Raw genomic sequence first — 23,683 nt, forward strand, 5'->3', positions numbered from 1 at the left:
CGTATCATCATCCCTTCTCAATCCATGTTTAAGTCTAGAAATTCTCAAAATTCCTAGTTCACTCAAACTAATTTTCTGAAAATTTTCAAGTAACTTAATATTTTAGAATACTAGGGTTTATCACTACCCAATACCCCACTTAAATCTTTTCTATGGTTTGTATCCATATACTTACAAATGACTCTGATCATATATTGAACGCTAGATAGTTTAAGTCTAAATACCAATCCGTGATATTTAGTTCACTTAAACTAGTGCTTTGATACCATGATTGAAAGACCCAAACTTTCACACTAAAGACATTGTTACTCCAAAACATGCTACATGCATATTCACAAACAATATTTTACATTGATAGTTTAATTACAAAAGACTGCATACAAACCGACTAAGTTTTAGTATATTACATAATTTCCTAGGAATTTATACACTAAATACAAAAGTAATAATATTATCTATTCTACATCTTCTAACAGTACATAACTATATTGGACGCATATCACCTACAATAATCATACACTGAGAGGGATAAGCGGTGACACTTAGTGAGTTCAAAAATAGATACAATATAACGTTATGCCATATATATACCAATATAACAGAAGCAAAGAGGAACAAAGAACAACAAAGGCATATGTGAATCATGTGACAAACTTTCCATATCAATCAATGATTTAGTTCAAAGATATATAATCAATGATACATAGAAATTTCGATACTTGATATACATCAATAAAGCTTCGGCCCAAACGGCACAGAAGACATACACTTTCTAATTAAACATTTTGGTAGATTTCAGGCTTTCAGCTCTGTCTAACCTTCTGCTAATGCCATAGAATAGAAGTCATTCTCTTACGAGACATGCTCTACATGAGTAGAGGCAACATACCAGTACAACCGTGAATCTAAATGCTTTCACTGATCACATGGTCAAAGTTATAGCTTTGCTACCATAAATAGCAGAAATAATAACAACATAAAAGCACATAGCACATATAACACATAACATACAATTGTTCCCATATATTGAACTCATCGTGCTGTAACCAAATGTTGCGATAGAATTCTGAATTCTGATGAAAATACACCATCCTGAGGCCTCTAAAACCTTCAATTATACCCCTGGAGTTCATATTTCATATTTCATAAGCAATTACTCCACTAATCTCAAGTTATGTTGTTTTCAATTTAGAAATTTTAGTTTTTGTTCTTTGTATAGCTGTCACTTGCAGATCTATTTTACCCTTCTTAAATATCAAAATCACTAACAAATTCTAAATATTAACAAAATAGACTACTATATCTCTCCAATTCCACTGACCTCATATTTTTATGATTTATCTATAATTTACTATGAATTTTACAACACAACATCCCAAAGTTGTAAAAGTGTCCCAAAGCTGTCAAAATTCAGCCTTACTACTATGAACATATAGCTGTTTTTGCCAATCTTATGTCCGGAATTAGATTTTGGTTTTAAAACAAAAAAAAAAGTACACATACTCAACTTTCAAGGGATATAGAGCACATATCCATACGATTTTTCTACAATTTTTGGTGATTTTTACAAAAACAAGACTATTATACCCTTTATGATTTCATTTTACCCTTTACATGATCAAACCTCATGATCAATATCACTAAGTTCTTGTTTTACAATGATAATACTGAATATTTTAGTAATTCAAGCTAATTCAAGTATAAACCATGAGCTCTATTACTAATTTTCACTAATTACTCTTAAAACGTGATTAATTCTCAAGTTTACATGTAGTTACTTGATTTCCATTTAAGATTCTAGGTTAATAACATAAACTCATGCCTAATTTCATGAAATAAGTGGTAAACACACTTTGGTCAAACCCTAATCTCTTAATAACTCACTAATTACAAGGGTTAATCCAAAAATTAAGAGTTCATACCTTGATTACTAGACTTGATACTTCAAGAACACTCAAGATTAATCATGTGTGTCAAAATCTCCCATACGGATGGTGAGGAACTGAAAATGGCAGAAAAATGACCCAAAATCGTGTTTTAATTGGTAAAAATCCGAGTTGGGTCGAGTTTGACCCAGTTTGGGTATCCATTTTACCCCTAAACACTAAAACTTGCATAACTTTTCGCTCGGAACTCCATTTTTGATGAGGTTTTCGCCTATACGTTTCTAACGAGATAATTTACAACTTCCAATAAAAATATCCCAGAAAAGATCTTCTATAAAAATCAGTTTTACATATTTCCAACTTAGATGTTATACTTTCGTTAATTCCGATAGTTGACTTTTTGATCGGAATCACATAAGACATCCCCATCACTTCCAATACCTTCCAAATGATTCTAAACTTTGTTTAACTTCAAATCTTATAAAAATATTTCGTTATAACTCGACGCTTTAAACCATATCGAAAAATAGTGTTTATATAACATATAATTTTATTTTTAACTACCTACTTTAAACGTTTAAAACCACATAATATCTAATAATATTCATTTTTAAACCAACATGCATATGAAACATAATAATTGAACAAGTTTAGTCAAGTGTATGTTACAATTATTGAATTTAGTTGATTTTCATTTTCTTAGCTGTTAGTTGCTTAGTTGAGTATTAGTTAAGTACTTAAGTCTGTTGTCGTGCAAAACTAGAGAAAATTCTTTCTTTCTATTAATTGTTTTATTTAGATAATATTAGCATTTATATTAATTGTTTACCATTCCCTGTGTTCAATAACCTACTTGCTTGAACTATATTACTAATCGATAGGTACACTGCCTTCTGTACGTTTATTTTGTGTCTAAGTTATTAGGATTAAAACTGGTGCATTTCACACACATCAAGTTTTTGGCGTCGTTGCCGGGGAATGATTCTAAATAGTTAATTTTATTTGCTAATAGTTATCGTTTTTATTTTATTTGTTTATCAAACTTTTTTATATAGTTTAATTTTTATTTTTAATTTTATTATGTTTTTCCAAATCTCAATGCTTTTGATGCTTTTCTTGAGGAAGTAGTATAGAAAATAGAGCAAGAAGATAAGGAGTATGACTTAGATGAAGATTTGATGAAATTAGGAAGATGTTTAGATAACATCTTGTCTAATTAACAAGAAAAATCAGAGTCACAACAACTGAAGTTACTAGATGGAGAATTTAATCCAGAAAAAGACTTGGAGGAGTTTGAAAGATTGCTGTCAGAGGGGTCAGACGAACAACAAGAGCAAGCTGAATTGCAGGAACCAAGTCGTGGATTGATCATTACCACAACGTGGCCCCCTGTATTTCATGTTTGTGTTTTGAAGCATGGGGTGAACTTTGCAGAAAGTTCTGAAGCACCATCCATTTCTGATTAGTACTCGACCGGTTCCAACCCTAGTCAAAATTCTTGGGTTACATGAATTAAAGATTGTTTGGCCAATTTTTGAAGCAATGAGACAAAGTTTACGAATTGGTCTAAAAACGATATTTAATGCAATGGAAGGATTGACATTGAGTTTATTGGACGTTTATTAAGTTTGGAGTCCAAATCAAGACTCGCACAAAAATAAGCGCTTTCGGGAGGCAACCCGATATCTAGAGTTTGCTTTCTTTTTATTTTTCGTTTTGCTTGATTTAATTTTATTTTGATATGTTCAGTTAAAGATAACTTTTTTTTTTGTTTTGAGTGTTTTATTTTGAAATTATGGTAGCTATGATTATGTAGGATGTTTTTGTTTTCTATCACTTGTGTTTGCTTTGATCTTTTAAGTTCGAGGCTTAGGATTGCATGCGAGGGTATAGAGTCAAGGCTAACCAAGCAAGAAGTCGAGTCTAGGAAAGAGAGAAAACGAAGTTTTGATTCAAGTTATGAGTACGATTTATAGAAGAGTTATAGAGTATTTATTTACTGAAGAAAAATGAGGGAAAGTATTAATTTATATTACCCCTATACATCAGAAACGGACATGGGCATAATACAATTTGTTTCCACAGCGGTCTACTCGCCGAGTGCATCTTATGAACTCGATGAGTCCATGTGAAATCTCGCGACTTTTCTGCCAGTCACACTACAACTCGGCGAGTTAGCATATCTACTCGACGAGTCACTCATTAATTCTTTTTTCAAGTTCACAATTTGACTACATTTGATATAGGCATTGGTTCTTTTCTTTGGAGATCATTTTCCGAGCATTTCCAAAAGTTTTTCCCTTATAATTGGACCGGTACCACACGAGATTTTGACACCCAAGACATGGATGAGATGTTCCCATGTCTAAAGTCAATTGAAGATGGAGCTTAAAGACGAAATATCAACTTCGCACTATTGTCCTAGGGGAGTTTGTTCCAATTCTCTTTTTATTTTATTATTCTTTATCATGCATAATATGTAATGGGGACAGTGCATAAATCAAGTGTGGGGTAGGGCTTGGTTACGTTAGTTGAAATTTTAGTTAAATTTTAAAAAATTTGAATAAAAACTTCTAGGGTTAATCCAGAAAATTATGGTAAAACCAATTAGGGTTCCATGCTAGTATTGTGCTAGATGATTCTTTGAAGACCCAAATGTTTAGTTGAGCCAACATACGTTCTAGTGCACTTGTGGCCCCCTTTATTCTAGTGAAATAATGGGAAAAAAACACAACCTCGCTTAGTTTGAGGGATGCAATATGTTTAGCATCGTGTACTTGAAATGTATCCAGGAAAACTAATATTTTAACCAATAAAGGTTGAAGTTGACTACCCTTGCTTAAGCATGTAGGTTTGAGTGAAAAAAAAAGTGAGTTACATGTGAAAAAAAGAGAGAGAATTACAAGAAAAGTTGTAAGAATTTTGGAGCAATCAAAGTGAAGATCAAAAGATCAAAGTTCAGATGAAATTAAAAAAGTTGAAGATACCAAAATCAAACAACAAGGTCATGAATTCAAAGAAATCAAAGATCAAATATCAAAGAAGTGAAGAATTCCAAATAAGCTCCATAGTAGTATCAAAAAGTTGTAATTTTCTAGATTATGTATGCTTGGGTTGCTTGATCAAAAATACCTTGAGGTTAGGAAGTTTTCTGCGGATGGATTCAGAGGGATGCATAAAATGAGCGTTGTTCAAAAGAAGTGGGCGAGTGTTTATAAGGATTGTGAGTATTTAGAATTATCGGGGGGGGGGGGAGGGGGTGGGGGGGGGTCCTTAGGAAAAATGTTAGACATAAATGCATGAGTTGTGGTCTTGGCATAATGGTTGGGTTTGATTGGAATTATTTTATGTGATGCTAGTATGTTAAAATTCAGTTTTGCTTGGGGGCAAGCAAAAGTCAAGTGTGGGGTATTTTTATATGTGCATAATTAGTCACATATTTTGTGTTAAATCTTAATACTTTTTGGCTATTTTATTGAAAATAATGAACAAAATGTGCTTAAATGTGTTTAAAATGTATTTGTAGCCTAAAAGAATAGCTCGGAAGCAAAAGGAAGCATAAAAAGCGATAGGAAGGTCGGGAATTGAAGAAAGAAAAAAGAAAGAAAAAACCCTGAAGAACTCGACGAGTTGGGTGCCTACTCGCCGAGTAGGTTCGATGATTCGTGAACAAATAAGATTCCTTGCCGCATACGGATTTCAAGTGGGGGACTCGTCAAGTCGGTCTATCGACTCGACGAGTAGCCCCTGTTTTCAAAACCTATATAAAGGGCTTTAATTCACGAATTTGGGACTTCTCCCTGGAACCCTTGAAGGTCAATTTGCAATTCAAGTTGTTGTTGGAGCTCTGGAACTTGAAGATCAAGTCTAAACATTCGATTTTAGGGAGATCAAGGCAATTCAAGTGTACTCTTTACTTAATCTTTTGTTTAAACTATGTTTGCATCAATTGATTTCGTTTTTGAGTTGTTTTCTGCTTTAATTATGAGCTAGAAACTCATAACTTCTGCTTAGGATAGATTACATTATGAATATGGTCTAATTTTCTGATCGGATCAATTTAATTTGGTAATTTTGTTTTGTTAAGCTTGTTAAAGAACCTTCTATGTTAATTACAACTATTTTCAGTTAATTAACCAACATATTAAGTTTCATGAACATCTCATGATTGCTAATCTCATATGATTTGTGTGAAAACATTGTTATATGCCTAGGAATAGTGAATGTGAAACTAGGGTTAATTAGAAAATAGGTAAATTATTGTGTGAGCTTGTGTGACGAACTATCGACAAGAGGTTAATTGAATTAGCAATTTGATTAGCTACTACAAGTCTTACTTAACCCGAATCAATAAACTAGGAAATTAATTAGTTTAATCACTTGACCACTATTTGAATTAATTTGTTTTCTAAGGATTAGTAATAGCGAACATGAACCTGATCACACTAATCGGTAGCCAATGCCAATTAATCCATTGCACTTGTCATAAAATCAACTATAGGAATAAATGATTCAAAACCTACACAAAAGTCTTTTCCATTATTGAATTTAGTTGATTTTCGTTTGTTTAGCTGTTAGTTGCTTAGTTGAGTATTAGTTAAGTACTTAATTTTTTAATCTTGGAAAACTAGAGAAAACCCTTTCTTTCTATCACTTGTTTTATTTATATAATATTAGCGTTTATTTTAATTGTTTACCGTTCCCTGTGTTCGATACCCTACTTGCTTGAACTATATTACTAATTGTTTAGCGTTTATTTTAATTACTAACCGCTATGTTTCGAGAGAGGGATTTTCTAGTTTCGCAGTATGTGGCAGATGAGAAGATGAAGAAGGTCAAATACCACGACATGTTGAACGATGAGATTCATGAGATTGTGAGCATGTCCAGACCTTGGAGGACATGACAACAAGGGACCGGGAACAGGAGATTGATTCGGAGACTATGAGGAAGAGGTAGTCTGTTGAGGATCAGGTGATAGACGGCTCAGTGAAGAAGCCTAAGGGTTTTGATTCTCGATTGAAGGACTAGCAGGGTCGGGGCCACTGTGGCATGTGAGGCAAGATACACGTTGGAGTTTACACGACGGGTGGTTCTGGGTGTTATAAGTGTGGCAGAACGGGTAATTTTAGCAGGGACTGCACTCTAGGATTAGGTCTGATTTGCATCCATTTCACTCAAAAAGGCCACAAGAAGGCTGATTGTCCAAGGTTGGCAGGAGGAGGGTTTGCAGCCCCTGGTCCAGCGACACTGGGATCACTGACGGCCACGAAGGCAAGGCGGATGTGCTAGTCGTGAGGAGTCGAGCTTTCCAGCTAATAGCAGAGGTGCCTCGTATAGCACTAGATGTGGTTATTGGTATATATCATTCTCTTATTTCATTTATTTCTTTGATGTTTACACTTATTCTATTTATGATGTTATATAGGGACGTTCGTAGTGAACGATGTTCTGGCTTTATTTCTTTTCTATGTGGGCACCATCGGATTGTTTGTATCTCTTGCGCTCAACAAGAGATTTAGTGATGCTCAAGGGGAGCTTGAGTATCCATTAGAGGTGGAGATCGCTAACGATCATCTAGTGCGAGTGCCGAGGGTTCATCAAGGTCGTGTGCTTGAGTTATTTAGTGAGGAGTATCAGATTATTTTGGTTCGTATCCCTTTACGTGAGAGCAAGGTTATCATGGGGATGGATTGCTTGAGCCCTAATGGGGTTGTGATTGATTATGAACACCATTTAGTTCAGGTTTGAACCCTAAGTGGGGGTGAACTCGTCATCTGTGGTGAGGGTGCTTTGAAAGGGTAAGCTCTCTATTGAGCTACGAGAGCTAGGAGGTATCTTCAGCCGGGTTGTTACCGTTTTTTAGCTTGTTAGGGCTGCTCCTAAGGAATTAAGTATCCTCAAATGTCGAGGACGATCCAGAAAAAGGGCCCTTATCGTTATTAGTGATTTTATTTCTAATATATATATATATATATATATATATATATATATATATATATATATATATATAATATACCAAGAAAAATTGGGCCCAAAGAAGCTACCCACTTTGCCGCCTTACCCCCAACTTCAACGACCCCTATGTGGCTTATGTATTGGATACCAAAGAGGACAATTGATGATGTGCCGATTGTTTGAGATTATTCTGATGCATTCCCAGAGCATTTACCCGTGGTGCCTTCGAAGAGGCTGTTTGAGTTATGTATTGATTTGGTTCCTGGTGCACCTCCGATAGGCAAGGCACCTTATCGGTCTGCACAGTCGGAGATGCAGGAGTTGTCTGCATAGTTGTAGGAGCTGTTAGAAAATGTCTTTATTAGTCTGAGTAGTTCACCATGGGGAGCACCGATACTGTTCGTGAAGAAGAAATACGGCTCCCACAAGATGTGTATCTACTACAAGGAGCTAAACAAGTTAACGGTGAAGACCAGGTTGACGAAGAAGCCGATTCTTTTTGTTGGGGGCCTGAGCAACATGCATTTTTTAAGACTTTTAGGCATATGTTATGTGAGGCTCCGATCTTGACCTTACTAGAGGGTGTGGATGAGTTTATGGTAGTTTGCGGTGCCTTGATTTTGGGATTGGGTGCGGTATGGATGCAAAGGGGTAATTTGATAGATTATGCTTCAAGCCAGCTAAAACCCGATTAGGAAAACTATCCCACCCATGATTTGGAGCTAGGGGTGGTGGTTTTTGCCCTCAAGATTTGGTGCCATTTCTCTTATGGGGTTCATTGTATCATTTACACGGACCACAAGAATTTTAGGTATTTGATGGATCATGCAAATCTGAATATGAGGTAGCATAGGTGACTTCATGTGTTATAGGATTATGATCGGGAGATCCTTCATCACCCTAGGAAGGCCAACATAGTGGCTGATGCTCTTAGCCACAAGACGTCAGGTACCCCTATCAAGGATTTGTGATTGAGGATGATAGAAATTCAAAATAACATTTTAGCCGCTCTCCTCATTGCATGTTCATACAAGCATCCCCAATTCTCATTCATATAAATCATTATTCAGAACAATCAAAAATATCAAATACCAAATGTTACCAAGATATTCAAAAAATCAAATACCAAAGGTTAACTTCATATTACCTCTAATTTTCAATTTCCCATCATATTTTGCAAGACTGCATACATCTTCTCCATTGCTTCATATTTTTGCATCAATGTACTGTTGTGTGGCATCTATTGTTGCACCTTTGGCATCCATTTCCTCACGCATTTGTCGATGGTAAGCTTTCCTTTTTGCAGCTTTAGCATCCATTTCTCCATGCATTTCGTTTCTTACACGTTCATAGACACCCTAAAGTACAATACCATGATAGGAAACTTTGTATGTATAATGCCATGATAGGAAACTTTGTAAGTTCAATGCCATGATAGGAAACTTTGTAAGTACAATGGCATAATAGGAAACTTAGTAAGTACAATACCATGATAAGAACCTTTGTAAGTATAATGCCACGATAGGAAAGTTTGTGATAGAAAATTTTAATAAAGTAGAAAATTAAACAAACCTCTTCGTATGTTATTGTACAAGATGCTCTTTGTAACACCCCGAATTCAGGAGGTATAGGAAGGAAAGAACACCTCAATTAAGGAAGGGACTCGTCAAGTAGATGGAGTGACTCGACGAGTAGGAGCGCGGATAGGGTCGCGAGTTAAGTGACCTACTCGACGAGTCATAGGACTGACTCGGCGAGTTGGCCAGGTTTGGGGAAAACCCTAAATCCAGGCCTTGCACCCTATTTAAGGAACATTATAACCCTTCATCAGCCTCCTTGATCCTCTCTCAACTCCAGAACGAAGCCCTAGTGCCTCCCATGAGTTTGTGAGCGTTTGTGAATATTCTTGAGTGTCGTGAAGCTTAAAGAAGAAGGTGAAGCCTTGGGGGTTCAAGAATTGACTAGTAGATCCACAAATCTCTTGCATTCTCCTCCATTTTCTGGTAAGAAAGTTTCTACCTTGATCATAATGCATGTAGATCTCTCTTCTTTCTCATTTTGGGGGTTTTTAGTCCAAGGACCCTAGCATGAGAGGAATGGACGTCCCAAGAGCTTGTGTTTTCAGATCTAGCACTATTAAGGGTTGTTATAGCATATAGGTGCAAGTTGTATGCCATAGGAATCCCCATGCAAGCATATAAAGTGTTATTTTGGCCATTTTAGCTCAAAAGGCCATGAATGGAGGAAAAAGGCGGTGGCTTTGCATGGTTAGGAGATGGTTGGGTCCAGATCTATGTTTTGGGTGCCTTGAGACCCTCAAAAATCATCTGAATAGTGATGAACATAGAGGAACTCGGCGAGTCAGTTATGGGACTCGGCCAGTTCTTGCCCCAAAACCCTTCTGTTAAGGGTATGAGTTGAGTTTGGAAAGGGACTCAGTCGGCCCGAGACTATGATGGTCATGAAGTTCATCGTAGTCGACGAGTTCTAGCAAGAACTCGGCGAGTCTAAGGCAATCTCCTTAGTTTATGAATATGGACTCGACGAGTTGTTCATACAACTCGGCAAGTCACAGAATAGACACATTCATATGTGGATGATGAACTCGACGAGTTCAATGGTGAACTCGACGAGTCGGTTGTAGATGGTCCCAATGGCATGATTGAAGGAGAAGCCACCAAGTTCTTGCTAGGCTTGACGAGTAGAGTCGTGGTTGTTTTGGGATTGAGGAGTATGGACTCGACGAGTTGGTAGACCAACTCGGCGAGTCAGATCAACTGGATGTTGACTTTGACCAAGTTTGACCAGGGTTGACTTTTGGATTATTGTGGTCTAAATGTTATTTTGGGTATTGATAGTTCGGGAAGCTAAAGGGTCAGCGGTTCAGAAGTTGTCCATTAGCAGTCAGAAGTGTTCAACGAGTTTTCTGTAGTGCGAGGTGAGTCTCCTCACTGTGTATGGGTCTACGACCACAATATCGGCCCATTATGTTCATGTTCATGTTTATGCTTATGTATAGAAGGACGACCCGGGGGTTAGCCCTAGGCACTTATTGATATATGTTCCGGGTTACGACCTGATGTCGGGCGAGGCCCGAGGAATGTTAGGATGCTAGAGGTATTTGTGATTCTTGCATGTGTCGGTGTGATAGGATCCGGACCGAGGGTCCGATGTCGGGTAAGCCCGAAGTACGTTAGATAATAGTATGTTTCCGGGCCGGTGTATTCCCGAGGAAGATTCTTATGTAGTGCGTTAGATTATACGTGTTGTCTTCGTGATACTTGTATGTGCCTGATAGGGAGGTGAGTGTGGGCGAGGTCCCGTATCTCATCACTAGCTGAGTATGGATGGCGTTCCATATCTCGATATTAGCAGAACATGGGCGAGGCCCATGATAGGAAGGATGTGAGTGTGGGCGAGGGCCCGTATCTCACTACTAGTAGGAGTGTGGACAGGGTTCCACTACTTCGGTAGCAGACCAGGGGCAGGCCCAAGTTAGACGAGGCCATTATGAGGAGTGTAAACTATATGAACTATAAATAACAATACATGCAACCGATTACTAAGTGACATTGAGGGAAATTATCTCATAAAAACTGAAGTAGATACCGTTGAAATTATTGCAAAAGTTTGGCCGATCGCAGGTTTTGCCAAACAAGATTATAATGTATGTATTGTAACTTCAAAATTTTGTAAATTTAAACAACTCTCTGAACATCATAAACTGCAACCTAAACCGTATTAACTGTCTGCACGACACCGTAAACCCCTCTACTTTACAAAGCTAATATATCGTTAAATTACAGCCACATATGAATTGTAATCTACGTCTATGAGAGGTTTATAGGTTCTCACATAATTTGAGGTTCTCCTTAATTAAACATATGTATTCATTCAACTATTAAATTAAAAACGTTTCATGAAACAGGAGAAAAAACGGTGCTTATCAAATAAGTTACCGAAGCATCAACCATACTTCAATGGTAAAAAAGAAGAAGACAATAGATACTAATTTTATATTTTATTTTAACGGCATCACACATAGCATTATTTGGCTTGCAGAACGTTCGTGGGACCAATATAAATAGAGAAACCATTTATTAAATAATTACACTTTTACACATACCTTAGTGGAAGATCTAAATGGTGGAGATCATATAAATTACAAAGACAATAGATAAATCCCACATGCTGGCTCAAATACTATACTAATATACTCTTCTTTTTGGAGATTATATTTATTACAAAAGCGTCGAGATAAAATCCCAGATGGTGGCTCAAATCCTATACTACATACTCTCTTTTTTTATTATTAAAATACACAACGCGGGACCCTACTCTAATCACCCCTCTATATATACCTAAATGTTGGTCATACATGGAATTCTCATCTAAACAAACCTTGATCATTACTCACAAACAATTTAACATGTCAAGACTATCTACTGAGCTCTTTGAGAATGAAATGAAGCATTTTATTTCAAGAAAACTTCTACTTGACACTTATTCATACCAACAACCAACGACTGCTGTGAGAGCTCCATCACCGTCAAGCCCACATACAGAACATAGCAACTTTGATGCGAATGTGGTGATGGTGCTGTCGGTGCTGCTATGCGCTCTGATTTGTTCACTAGCGTTGAACTCCATCATCAGGTGCGTATTAAGATGCACGGGCTTATTTAGTTCAGAAAGCAGCGGTAGCCAGGAAAGTACTTTAGTTAAAGCCAACACTGGAATCAAGAAAAAGGCATTAAAGACTTTCCCAACAGTCAGCTATTGGGAAGGACTGAAGCTACCAGGATTGGACAAGGAATGTGTGATATGCTTGGGTGATTTTTCAACAGGAGAGCTAGTAAAAATCCTGCCCAAGTGCAACCATGGATTTCATGTGCGTTGCATTGATAAATGGTTGAGTTCACATTCATCTTGTCCAACTTGCAGGAACTCCTTACTTGAAACATGTCAAAAGATCGTCACAGGCGGGAACTATAGCGGCATTGCCTCTTTGCAACCCCTAGAGCAAGGCCCAAGAAATACTACTATTCTAACCATATTGCCTGTACCACATGAAGGTCTTGTACGAAATTATGAGACGTAACTATAGATCTTCACAAAATGAACACATCAAATGTAATTACTGTAATACTCATAGAGGTAGATAGGTAGAAATTTTCCATTGAGTAATTTAAAGTATCATTGACAGCAATAGTTCTTTCCCAAGAACAAATTATATGTAATGTTGCAACTTTGCAATTGTTTAATTTAAAACTCTTTTTTGCTAATTAAACTATATATCAAAAAAAATACAATTCGTTATCATTTTACTGTAATGTATTTTTCTTTACATAAAGTATGTTAACATTTGTATTAAAAGAAAAGACTTGTTTTACTAAATAATTAATAATAATATAATATCACTGCTAGAAACATGGGTTTTAGAGAGGGACGAATCTGTCATTAATCCGCCGCTACTTGTTTGCGATGGATCAGCGACAGATACACTCCATAGATAATTAAAACGTGACTAATAACACAGCAAGGGTTTTAGCGATGGATCCGTTTTTCCATCAAATGGTCACTCAATGCAATTAGTCAGGAGATTGGCGACAAAATTTGTTAACAACATTCCATTGATGTTCTGTCGCAAATCTCCGTTTGTTTTTTTATTCTATCGCTGAAGCCGTTGCAAATATTCAATCATGTTTTTTCGTTTTCCCGAGCTGAACCCTTCAAAACTTTATACATTATTTTTTCCATTGCTAATCCGTCACAAAATTCATATATAATTTTTTTTCCATCGTTGATCCATCGCAAACATATAATATCATGTTTTTTTCTATTATGATTCTAAAACAAAAATACTACGATGATCAAATTATTCTATATATATATATATATATATATATATATATATATATATATATATATATATATATATATATATATATATATATATATATATATATATACCAAATAATGATACAACCAAACATTACAATGCCAAAAACTATGAAAACATCCAAAAACATTAACGTTACAATGCCAAAACTATCAATGTTTACCAAAAACATCAAATATCATTCAAAAACAAAAAACAGTTTGTAAATGTTTTGTCGAGACATTAAAAAACATCCAAAAACAAACTGTCCACATAACATCAAACTCCTAACAGTTGAAAACATTTTAGTAGCAAGAAATCGAAAGTATGCAAACGATGTACAAATAGAAAAAGTTTAACCTTCCAATATGCATCAAAAATTAATTTTCACAAAATAGAACTTTAAATAAAATTTTAGCTGCTCTATTCATTTCATGTTCATCCAAGCATCTCTAGTTCTCATTTATATAGAACATTATTCATAATAATCAAAAACATAAAATACCAAATGTTACCAAGATATTCAAAAAATCAATACCAAAGGTCTACATCATATTAACTCTAATTTTCAATTTCCCATCATATTTTGCATCAATTTGTTATTGTGTGGCATCTATTGTTGCAACTTTGGCATCCATTTCCTCACGCATTTGTTGATGGTTAGCTTCCATTTTTGCAGCTTTAGCATCCATTTCCCAATGTATCTCATTTCGTACATGTTTATAGACACCCTAAAGTACAATACCATGATAGGAAACTTTGTGAGTATAATGTCATGAGAGGAAACTTTGTAAGTACAATGCCATGATAGGCAACTTTGTAAGTACAATGCCATAATAGGAAACTTAGTAAGTACAATACCATGATATGAAACTTTATAAGTATAATGACATGATAGGAAATTTGTGATAGGAAATATTTATAAAGTAGAAAATTATCACAAACATCTTGTGATGTTATCGTACTAGATGTTCCATCCAAAAAGCTCGCTAGATCAAACGCATATCCGAATCCATGTAGTGTTCCTTTCTGGACTCCTCTAGAATCATCACACCGTGTTTCAATATTCAAGAGGGAGTGGCAACTAGTTTCATCATAATACATAGCTACCATAGCACTTTCATAAGCCTACTATTATAGCAAAAAAAACACGAAAAACAAAAACATTATTCAATTTGCAATCAAATATCCGAAGGAATAGAATGGTTCATTCCATTCTATTACAATCATAACTGAGGAATGAGATGAACCGTTTCATAAGCCTCCTATTAGCTAATACTATTTTATTCAGTAGATAAAGACTCAAATTATCATCTTCTTTAAATAATCATATTTTGGTATTTGTTTTTATAAATAATCAATGATAACCCATTTTCTTGATTCTTATCTAATGAAACCTTGCATAAAGTTGATCACTACTTACAAAATACTTAATTACAATTAGAAATAATATATTTTTTTCTTTTTCTTTACTATTCTTCCTAGTTATAATAAATGAAAGTAAATTGTTGTTCTAGAAAGCAATGTACACAAGATTTGTTTTCTATCGGGTTGTAGCTTTAAGCAAGTGATTCACCCGAGTGGTGGAAGGTTTTAAATGTAAAAGTTCTCTTAGGAATTGTGTGAAATAGAATAGAAATTTGTAATTTGATGAAGACTGATGATCAAGTGAAGAACTTAGGAGTTTGAAGTTCTATGATGTTCTAGGTGGCATGAAGAGTTGGTGGCTGATTGATTGCCAAATTTGAAAAGTCTCTGTTTTTACATAGCATGTCTTGTCTTTCCTTTATGGCTCATAGGGAGACATATAGGATCTATGATGATGGAGTTGTTATTTGCACTTGATATGTGTGCGATTACATGTTTCCTATTTAGATGTTAATTTAAATTCGAAATTGATGCTTCCAACATAATCTTTTGCTTTGAAGTTGCTGATGTTAATTACTTCTTGTTCTTTTGGTATAATTTCTAGAGGTAGTTTCTTGCTATAAACAATCTCAGCAAGCAACATAATCAGGTGGTAAGATTTTAGGGTCCAAGGGGGAAGTAACAATTGTTTTCACAAAGGGCTTGATGTAGAACTTTCATAAGCCATGGATGGTGTGTGATTTTGCTTCAAGTTGATGTATTCCTACTTTTCCTACAGAAATATTTTACTTAGATGACACTCGGACTATAGTGAAGTCAACTGTAACATGTTTAGTTACTTTCCGGATGAGATATGTCAATGTGAATGGTCGTAAGATTTTCTCCAATTAGCCGTATTCAATGACTTGATACCCCTTAAACGGGCCTCTAGGATATCGTAATCAATCTTTCCACAATCCTAATACTTTTCAGAAGCAATATATATATATATATATATATATATATATATATATATATATATATATATATATATATATATATATCATTGTTGTAAAAAATCCCGATTAATCTCTGATTAATCCCTAGGCGCTACCCGATCGATTAGAGGGCAGCTAGCGATTAATGCCTGCCTACAAAGTGAGTGAAATATTAGAAAACAGTGAAATTTTAACACTTTGCGAAGTTCTATCTCAATAGAAACCATTTGATGAATGATTAATGGTGTATTAATCATATTAACCTATTTTATTAAGATATTGGTGATATTTACGAACATTGTTATGATATTAGTCATATTTAATTTTTTAAAATTTAACGAGTTAGCAATTAACAGTCCCCGATTAATCCCCTGATTAATCTCTGCCTAACCAATTAATCTCTTAACCCTAATCCACCGACTAGCTAACGTCGGGCGTTTTTTACAACCTTGATATATATATATATATATATATATATATATATATATATATATATATATATATATATATATATATATGTATGTATAACGTATGTTGCACACCCACCATCAAGGTAGACCATGTTGGTTGTCATGTTGGCACTTTGTCTACTTATTACTATGGGCTCTATTCCAAAGTGTTTTGCGGGTGTGGAGACCATATCTGAGAATTCGAGTTGATCTTTACCACGCTCGTCATACTTCGGAACTCTAGGTAACTGTGATGTTAGGTCGATCATTACATGATTTTTCGGACCGTAAATATGCCTATGCAATTGTTCTCAAGGAACTCAATGTGGTGGTTGTGGTGGCTATGGTTTCTTGTCTCTAGACTTGATGATTTTGATAATGTTAAACACTTTTCCTCTATTATAGCTGTTGTTCTAAGTCTTTTTTTGAATACTCCATGATTTTTTGTGCCTTGTCCTTACATTTCATGATATTCACAATACTTCGTATTATCTCGTGCAAGGGGTTTCTTAGTTGATCTGATAACAAACTAAGTTTTGTCGGTTACCGCAAGGATTCTACCCTTGATATTCGTTTCTCGATCAGTATGTTATGATTTATCGATATTCTTTTGATAAATTTATGCTTGTTAAGGGAACATTGAAAAGCAACAAGAAAAACATATGAAATTAAGGGAAAAAAAATTTGATGATCAAAATGAGAAACACATTCACACAAAAAATGAGAAAGGCATCCGCAATGCAAATTTTATTTACATAATTGCATAAAAATTCATAATATGCTTGAAAAAAATTAGAAGGTGTTTCATGTTACTTTATAATGTACTATCAATTGTCTTGTTACATGATTACGAATTAGTCAGCTAATCGTATCTCGTTAATGATAGGGTCATTTATTTCAATTTATAATAGAAAAAATTATGGTAATCGTCCCTGTGGTTTGTTAAAAATTACGCATTTGGTCCCTAAAGTTTTTTTTGCACTCTGACCGTCCCTATAGTTTGTTTTTGTTGCTTTTTTCGTCATTGACAGACATAAAAGGACTATTATACCCTTATAACTTTTTAAATTATTCCAGAATTTCTTTTAATTATAATTGAAACACTTGGTCCTACATACCCCCGTCTAGTCAAACTATTCGCTTTTAGACATGATCCCCTTTTCTTCCCCTTTCTCCATTTTCTCTGACCAGTAAACAAGGCATCGTCACCTCTTCCTCCGGCAAGCTCAAATACAGAAAAAGAATTCAATTCACAAAATCATATACAAGTTATAAAAAAACAGATCCAAATATCGAATCACCCACTAAATTCCTTAATGGAATCAAACCCCCATACAAAATCCCCCACTAAGGGTCAACGGAATCGTCCCCGTCCTTCCCGCTACCCGCCAAACCCTTTGTGGAGGGACTCGAACCCGCCTAAACCACATCCCTCCCAACCCATCTTCCCCATATTCCTTCTCTTCCAGCGGTTTGAGGAACCTTCAATACCCTCTCTTTCTCTCTTGCCCTCCTCCTGCTCATCCCTCTCCTCCTACTTGGTCAAACCCACTCACTCCAACCCTCTACGATTCCCTCCTCCCTAACAATGAATATCGTGTTTTGTTTTTTCAACCTAATCTCGTTAGTTCAAGGTGAATCCCCATAAAGACGATGGTTATAGTGTGTAGAACGGTAATTAATGGAAACTTTGAGAGTTTTTTTGGCCGAGTAGAGAAGTGGTGATGGATGATCAGCAATCAATGGCGACTTCAAAGGTTGTCGCCGATGTTTTTTTAGTTAATCTCCATTTTGGGGTGGTTCGTGGTATGGTTTCGTTTGAGGCAATTTTGGAAGGTAATATCGTCAAAATCCCCCGACCACCACCATCTCTCCTTCACTGAGTTCCCCTTTAACCCCACTCTTTTGGAAATTGTATTTCATTTATGGGGTTTCATTAGTTTTTTCTTTCATCATCGATTTCATGTTAGGTTTTGCGTTTTAGGTTTTGATTTCCATATCTGTTTTTCATTTCAACTTAGGTTTTGATTTGATCGATTTGATCTCATTATGGTTTTGATTTTTGTTTTTAAGTTTGATTTATAGGATTTGATATTGGGTTGTGACCTGATGAAATCAGTTATGTAGTTGTAGTGGAGCTAGAATCAGTGGATGGTGGTGATTTTAGGATCGATGGGTAGTGGTTGTCGATGGCCGGTGGTGGTTATCAGTGGTCGGTGGTGGTATTCAGTGCAATGTGGTGGTTATCGATAGCATGTGGTGTTTGTGGTGCAAGTGAGAGAACGAGTGGGTCCCACATCTCTATAAATTGATTTTCTTTAATTAATGAATAGTAAAGAAAATAATTAAAAAAATGTAAAAAAGAATACAAAGGGACGATTTTAGTAATTTGTTCTTTATAATATTAAAGATGTACCCTTTGCGATAGGGTGTTCATTAAATTGCATAAACTACTCAAAACATATAATGCGATTTATAACATTTTGGTACGGTTTGAAATTTAATTAACCATATAATGCATTGCGATTTTATGGTGTATAGTGACAAACTTTTGATTCAAACCGCAATGCATGGATTTTATTGATCTAACAAGATGCTACAAGAAAGAATTACATCAAAATAGAAGCTAAAGCTGGGTTATGAAGCCAAACGGTCAAAGCTATTTTAGATTTGCTACATCTATCAGAAATCCAAAAGAAAGCTTTATCTACTACATCATCAAATAAAAAAAGACCTTTTTGGGATAGTCGTTCCAAAGATGACAAAATTTATGAAATTTCAATACTCCAAATTGTAGTCAATATGCATGAAAAACCTTTCGTTGACCCCTCATCAACTTGACAACATTAGACCAAGAGAGTATAGACTGCACACTGACGCACTAGATATCAATACGGCTCTAAATATCAATCAACTACGGACATCCTGCAAAAAGATGCTCAATGGTCTCCATTGCACAAGAACAAATCGGGCACATAATCTACGCCACCATAATACCTCTCGAAGAAAGTATCTCCCTCGTAGGGATACTTCGAAGCTGCATCCTCCAAATGAGAATATTGAGTTTAATAGGAACCCAACCATACGGTGCGAGGTAATCAACTTAATATCTAGAAAAATATGAGCTGAAGAAACTGAAAAAATGTCCGTAGTATCTAAAGTCCACCCCAACCTATATGGTATTGAAGTAAGTTGCATAGCCTGAATCAATATCAAGAACGTGTCCCATTGAGACTGCTTAATACCTCCCCTAGGGATATGTCTAATAGTAGCCATATCCCATCCAAGCACGATATCGTCTCGAACATTACAAGTACGATGGATATCCCCATGGCATGGAAAGTTAATATTATATATTAAAGATATCTTTTAATATTATATTATTAGTAAAAGAGAAATTAAATTACCCCCTACCTTTTATGCCTACAAATGTTCCTACCCAATAAAATTATGACAAGTGTCATCATTCCATATTTTTTTAACTAACTCATTAAGGCTATATTAAGAATATATCAAATACAATTAAATTGAATGATGATTTTTCATAATTTTAGTGGGTAGGAATAATTGTAGATATAAAATGTAGGAGGTAATTTAATTTATCTTAGTAAAAATAATACATATTTCTAAGGTGTACATTTTATAAACTATGTTTGTTTTGGAACCGGCGAAAATATTATTAAAACCTTTGCCTACATCAAGTGACAAGGCATGGCAAAAAAACAAACATATTACAAAATGTTTAAAGGGTAACATCACCAATTTACGCAATTACAATTCTCAAAGCTCCCTCTATTTTTAATCCAACTAAACACCCTTGAGATAATTATATCCTCCAGCTTATAATGGGAAATGCACGAAAGGTACTTATAAAAAATGCATGTCTTATTAAGGACTATATCATTTCTAGTCCAGCAAATACACCAAAGGTACCTATAAAAAATAGCAAGCAAGATCTTATGTTTTTAGGGCAATTCCTCCAAGATGCCGCATATAAGATGAGCCCTCCAACTGAATCGAATTGCTGAAAGGGCAGGTTGCACTAGTTGAAGATCCAACCCAAAACGAATTTGGCGAAGGGACACCCGACGAGAAAATGGTCAGCCTCATCAATGTCTGAAACGCAAAATTGACAGGAGGTGGATGGGAGCCTAATACCCCTTCGAGAAAGCGCACCAGCAGAGGGAATACGGTCAATGCAAGCAAGACAAACGAAAACGTGACCTTAAGTGGCACCAACCGAATCCATTTCGTCGGGTTGCACATCGGATTAGTCACCTTAGAGTCAATTAGAGATCTAAAATTATGCACATAGAAGGATCCGTCAGCCGAATGCTTGGATTTCCAAAAATCACTCCCATCAGAAAACGAGTAAGACACGACTATTTCCTTTAGAGATTCCAACTCCGAGGTCTACTGGACAATTTTTTCCAAGCCCACTCCATATTATGAGGGCCGCATCATTCGGAAACTAGACAAGATTTCTTTCTATCAAGTTCGAATGAAATAAAAAGTAAAAGTTGGATATTGAAAGACACGATAACAATAAATAAGATCTAAAAGACATTAACAAATTGCTCTTTAGATAAAAAATAAAATAAAAATTAATTACATTTTTTTGGAACCGACAAATATATTAAAAGTCCCGCCACCTCCCGCCTAGCAAGTCACCAGACGGCAAGGAAAACAGGAGAAAATACAAAATTTTACTAAATACATTTTTAATGACGTGAAAGTTAAGGTGGCACGAGCTACACTGTAATTATGAGGAGTGTAAACTATATGAACTATAAATAACAACACATGCAATCGATTACTAAGTGACATTGAGGGAAATTATCTCATAAAAACTGAAGTCGATACCGTTGAAATCATTGACAAAAGTTTGGCCGATCGCAGGTTTGCAAACAAGATTATAATGTATGTATTGTAACTTCATTAAATTTAAAAATACCTTAAAAAGGATTATGATATATTACGTACATATAAAAGTTTGTAAATTTAAACAACTCTCTGAACATCAAAAACTGCAACCTAAACCGTATTAACTGTCTGCACCACACCGTAAACCCCTCTATTTCACACAGCTAATCAGTTAAATTACAGCCACATATGAATTGTAATCTACGTCTATGAGAGGTTTATAGGTTCTCACATAATTTGAGGTTCTCCTTAATTAAACATATGTATTCATTCAACTATTAAATTAAAAACGTTTCATGAAACAGGAGAAAAAACGGTGCTTATCAAATAAGTTACCGAAGCATCAACCATACTTCAATGGTAAAAAAGAAGACAATGGATATTAATTTTATATTTTATTTTCAACGGCATCACACACACATAGCATTATTTGGCTTGCAGGAAGTGCGTGGGACCAATATAAATAGAGAAACCATTTACTAAATAATATATTACACATTTACACATACCTTAGTGGAAGATCTAAATGGTGGAGATCATATAAATTACAAAGACAATAGATAAATCCCACATGGTGGCTCAGATACTATACTAATATCCTCTTTTTCTTGGAGATTATATTTATTACAAAAGCGTCGAGATAAAATCCCAGATGGTGGCTCAAATCCTATACTATATACTCTCTTTTTTGTATTATTAAAATACACTAAGCGGGACCCTACTCTAATCACCCCTCTATATATACCTAAATGTTGAATTCTCATCTAAATAAACCTTGATCATTACTCACAAACAACTTAACATGTCAAGACTATCTACTGAGCTCTTTGAGAATGAAATGAAGCATTTTATTTCAAGAAAACTTCTACTTGACACTTATTCATACCAACAACCAACGACTGCTGTGAGAGCTCCATCACCGTCAAGCCCACATACAGAACATAGCAACTTTGATGCGAATGTGGTGATGGTGCTGTCGGTGCTGATATGCGCTCTGATTTGCTCACTAGCATTGAACTCCATCATCAGGTGTGTATTAAGATGTACGGGTAGTTCAGAAAGCAGCGATAGCCAGGAAAGTACTTTAGTTAAAGCCAACACTGGAATCAAGAAGAAAGCATTGAAGACCTTCCCAACAGTCAGCTATTGGGAAGGACTGAAGCTACCAGGATTGGACAAGGAATGTGTGATATGCTTGGGTGATTTTTCAACAGGAGAGCTAGTAAAAATACTGCCCAAGTGTAACCATGGATTTCATGTGCGTTGCATCGATAAATGGCTGAGTTCACATTCATCTTGTCCAACTTGCAGGAACTCCTTACTTGAAACCTGTCAAAAGATCGTCACAGGTGGGAATTATAGTGGCATTGCCTCTTCGCAACCCCTAGAGCAAGGCCCAAGAAATACTACTATTCTAACCATATTGCCTGTACCACATGAAGGTCTTGTACGAAATTATGAGACGTAACTATAGATCTTCACAAAATGAACAAATCAAATGTAATTACAGGAATACTCATAGGTAGATAGGTAGAAATTGTCCATTGAGTAATTTAAAGTATCATTGACAGGAAAAGTTCTTTCCCTGGAACAAATTATATGTAATGTTGCAACTTTGCAATTGTTTTAGAAGTCTTTTTTGCTAAACTATATATCAACAAAATACAATTGGTTATCATTTTACTGTATTATATTTTTTTCTACATATAAGTACGTTAAAATTTGTATTAAAATAAAAAACTTGTTTTACTAAAGGTTAATAAATAATATAATATCACTACTAGAAACATGGGTTTTAGAGAGGGACGAATCCGTCGCTATTCCATCGCTAAATGTTGTTTGTGATGGATAGCGACAGATACACTCCATAGGTAATTAAAACATGGCAAATGACACAGTGCGGGTGTTACGATGGATTTGTTTTTCCTTGCGACAAATTTAGCGACAGAACATCCATCGCCAATGGTCACTCAATACAATTAGTCAAGACATGGCGACAAAATTTGTTAACAACATTCCGTAGATGTTATGTCGCAAATCTCCGTTTGTTTTTGTATTCTGTTGTCGAACCCGTTGCAAATATTCGGTCATGTTTTTTCGTTTTCGGTCGCTGATCCCTTGCAAACTTTATACATGATTTTTTGTCCATTCACTACAAGAAAACAGCCCTTTAATGACGCGTAAACATTGACATTCGCTGATAGACGACGCGCATTTGTAAGTGCCTTAAAAGATAATGTC

General features: G+C 35.5%; 2 pseudogenes; both read left to right on the forward strand.

The window, feature by feature from the left end:
• The first annotated feature begins 12,240 nt into the window (after nt 1–12,240).
• On the forward strand, nt 12,241–13,134 carry LOC145100629 (RING-H2 finger protein ATL78 pseudogene; annotated as a pseudogene).
• A 9,084-nt stretch (nt 13,135–22,218) lies between these two features.
• Nucleotides 22,219–23,120, forward strand: LOC145100630 (RING-H2 finger protein ATL78 pseudogene; annotated as a pseudogene).
• The last annotated feature ends 563 nt before the right edge of the window (nt 23,121–23,683 follow it).

The sequence above is a fragment of the Lactuca serriola genome, chromosome 4 (genome assembly GCF_051521515.1).
Source record: "Lactuca serriola cultivar US96UC23 chromosome 4, Lser_US96UC23_V15, whole genome shotgun sequence".
NCBI classification, from domain to species: Eukaryota; Viridiplantae; Streptophyta; class Magnoliopsida; order Asterales; family Asteraceae; genus Lactuca; species Lactuca serriola.